The following is a 4,219-nucleotide window of genomic DNA, read 5'->3' on the forward strand; positions in this document are numbered from 1 at the left end:
CTTTTTTTTAAGGTACTCTACATGGCCAAAAGTATGTGGACACCTGCTCTTCAAACATCTCGTTCCAGAATCATGGGCATTAATATGGAGTTGGTCCCCTTTTGCTGCTATAACAGCCTCCACTCTTCTAGGAAGGCTTTCCACTAGATGTTGGAGGTCAGGGCTCTGTGCAGGCCAGTCAAGTTCTTCCACACCGATCTCAACAAACTATTTCTGTATGGACCTCGCTTTGTGCACAGGGGCATTGTCATGCTGAAACAGGAAAGGGCCTTCCCCAAACTGTTGCCACAAAGTTGGAAGCACAGAATCGTCTAGAATGTCATGGTAAGATTTCCCTTCACTGGAACTAAGGGGCCTCACCCAAACCATGAAAAACAGCCGCAGACCATTATTCCTCCTCCACCAAATTTTACAGTTGGCACTTGCATTGGGGCAGGTAGCGTTGTCCTGGCATCCGCCAAACCCAGATTAGTCCGTCGGACTGCCAGATGGTGAAGTGTTACTCAACACTCCAGAGAACACGTTTCCACTGCTCCAGAGTCCAATGGCGGCGAGCTTTACACCACTCCAGCCGACGCTTGGCATTGCGCATGGTGATCTTAGGCTTGTGTGCAGCTGATCGGCCTTGGAAAACATTTCATGAAGCTCATGAGCTGTTGTTGTTCCTAGACGTTTCCACTTCACAATAACAGCACTTAACAGTTGACCGGGGCAGCTCTAGCAGGGCAGAAATTTGACAAACTGACTTGTTGGAAAGGTGGCATCCTATGACGGTGCCACGTTGAATATCACTGAGCTCTTCATTAAGGCCATTCTACTGCCAATGTTTGTCTATGGAGATTGCATGGCGGTGTGCTCGATTTTATACACCTGTCAACGGGTTAATTAATTAATTAATTGAATTCATTTGATTAATTTGAAGGGGTGCCCACATACTTTTGTATATATAGTGTATCTGTGATCAACAGATTTACAGTGCATTCAGAAAGTATTCAGACCAATTGACTTTTTCCACATTTTTGTTATGTTACAGCCTCATTCTAAAATGTATTACATTGTTTTCCCCCCTCATCAATCTACACACAATACCCCATAATGACAACGCAAAAACAGGTTTTTAGAGATTTTTGCAAATGTATTAAAAATAACAAACGGAAATATCACATTTACATAAGTATTCAGACCCTTTACTCAGTACTTTGTTGAAGCACCTTTGGCAGCAAATACAGCCTTGAGTCTTCTTGGGTATGACGCTATAAGCTTGGCACACCTGTATTTGGGGAGTTTCTCCCAAAATTCTCTGCAGATCCTCTCAAGCTCTGTCAGGTTGGATAGGGAGCGTCACTGCACAGCTATTTTCAGGTCGCTCCAGAGATGTTCGATCAGGTTCAAGTCTGAGCTCTGGCTAGGCCACTTAAGGAAATTCAGAGACTTGTCCCGAAGCCACTCCTGCATTGTCTTGGCTGTGTGCTTAGGATCGTTGTCCTGTTGGAAGGTGAACCGTCGCCCCAGTCTGAGGTCCTGAGCGCTCTGGAGCAGGTTTTCATCAAGGATCTCTCTGTACTTTGCTCCGTCATCTTTCAATCGATCCTGACTACTCTCCCAGTCCCTGCCACTGAAAAACATCCCCACAGCGTGATGCTGCCACCACCATGCTTCACCGTAGGGACGGTGCCAGGTTCCCTCCAGACGGGACGCTTTGCATTCAGGCCAAAGAGTTCAATCTTGGTTTCATCAGACCAGAGAATCTTGTTTCTCATAGTCTGAGAGTCTTCAGGTGCCTTTTGGCAAACTCCAAGAGGGCTGTCATGTGCCTTTTACCATAAAGGCCTGATTGGTGGAGTGCTGCAGAGAAGGTTATCCTTCTGGAACGTTCTCCCAGCTCCACAGAGGAACTCTGGATCTCTGTCAGAGTGACCATCAGGTTCTTGGTCACCTCCCTGACCAAGGTCCTTCTCCCCCGATTGCTCAGTTTGGCCGGGCGGCCAGCTCTAGGAAGAGTCTTGGTGGTTCCAAACGCCTTCCATTTAAGAATGATGGAGGCCACTGTGTTCTTGTGTACCTTCAATGCTGCAGACATTTTTTGGTACCCTTCCCCAGATCTGTGCCTCGACACAATCCTGAATTTGTTGGACTCCAATCAAGTTGTAGAAACATCTCAAGGATGATCAATGGAAACAGGATGCACCTGAGCTCAATTTCGAGTCTCATAGCAAAGTGTCTGAATACTTATGTAATAAGGTATTTCTGTTTTTAATTGTAATAGATTAGCAAAAATGTCTAAAAACCTGTTTTCGCTTCGTCATTATTGGGTATTGTGTGTAGATTGATGAGGGGAAAAAATTATGTAATCATTTTTAGAATAAGGCTGTGACGTAACAAAATGTGGAAAAAAAGGGAAGGGGTCTGAATACTTTCTGAATGCACTGTATATCTATATTCCCAGTTATGTGAAATCCATAGATTAGGGCCTAATGAATTTATTTCAATTGACTGATTTCCTTATATGAACTGTTAAATGTTGCGTTTATATTTTCGTTCAGTGTAATTTGCAGCTCAGTTCACAGGAGATTGATAACTATGTGTGACACAAAGAAACGTGACTGGACTCTACTGGCATTGTTTGAGTTGAAGATGCAAACGCTGTGACAGACAAAAAGTTACTTAGTGTCACTGATATGGGAGGGATATCCTAACCCGGAGCAGAGAGGCTTGTGCATATGCAACTTATTTCTATGTGAAAACTGAAATGGTCTATTCATTCCTTTTCAGTATACGCTCATCCAGAGCAACTTACAGTAGTGAGTGCTTACATTTTCATACTGGTCCCCCGTGGCAAATCGAACCCACAACCATAGCATTGTAAGCGCCATGCTCTACCAACTGTGCCACATCATCACATGCCACTTGATGTCTCAATGTACTCAATTACTATATTGTGCAGTGTTTTTCTTCACGGTGATGGAAAGTCTACAGGTACAAACCTAGATGACAAGCCTATGTACAATACAGTAATAAACATTTACATTAAGTGGTTTGTAAGAATGGCAAATTAATACTGCACAAAAAGTGGTTGTTTTCCATGTTATTTGATCAAGAAAAATATTTAATTTGATGTGGATGTTTTGTGTCTTTGCTCATAACTTTACACCTTTTGATGTAAATGTTTGAGGACCGGGTTTTGTTCTTTCTGGATTCCAATCTCAGAGAAAGGGACAGGGCATATTGATTCTTTGTATTAATATATATTCTTTATTCAGATTTTTCAGGGGGTGCCGCAGCACCCTCAGCACCCCTACTTCCCGCGGCTCTGGACGTGTGCATGGTTGGGTAGGTTACTTTCCAAATGTAATCCGTTAGTTACTAGTTACCTGTCCAAAATTGTCATCAATAATTTAACTTTTGGATTACCCAAACTCAGTAACATAATCTGATTATTTTTAACTATTAGAAGAAGAAAAAAAGGATCCATCAAACGCATTTGGTGTCATCATAGTGGTCTCTGACTTGTGGTCAGAGTTGCTAAGGTGGAACTAACTTAAACTTGCACCATTTTTCAAATGTCATTGAGAAAAGAGTAAGGAGTGATAATGTATTTTTTCGCAAACATCCTTTCTGAATTTAAAAGTAATCCAAGAAGTAATGTAGTTTTTCAAAAGTATCTGTAATCTGTAATTTAGCTGGTAACGTAACTGATTAGTTAGTACCACAGCTCAGCTCAGTAGGGCAAATTACAAGCTGATTAGGAGCGGGATTTCCAGGGGCTCAGAGCTGCTATTCCCAGCCTCTGTCCTCCAGATTAGACCCTCTCTAGCTGCGGACAGGCTGATGACACCGGACTACAGGGGAGACAACTCTCTTATTTGGATTGACAATGATTTATCGTTCACAGGGTTGGTTAACACAGGGTTGGTTAACTCCTTTGGTGTCACAAACCTTTAAGTGTTACATAGCCTCTAGGTTCTCCCATTATGAAAACATTGAAACAAACCTGTACAAACTCATTGGTCATGCGTGAGGACAATGTACTAAATCTACAGTCAAATAGTGAGAGGTTCACAGTCCCTCACAAAGAGAAAGAGAGCAGTGGAGAACATCTGCTCCTCCAAGCCTGGAACGGCTGCCATTCCTCTGCCTTTTTTGGTATGGAGCCACCGGCCATCCAGCAATGATGAGAATAGCGGACCATAGTTAAAGAAAATATCACAAGCAGAGGCAG

Source organism: Coregonus lavaretus, assembly GCF_964263955.1.
Source record: "Coregonus lavaretus genome assembly, chromosome: 27".
Taxonomy (NCBI): domain Eukaryota; kingdom Metazoa; phylum Chordata; class Actinopteri; order Salmoniformes; family Salmonidae; genus Coregonus; species Coregonus lavaretus.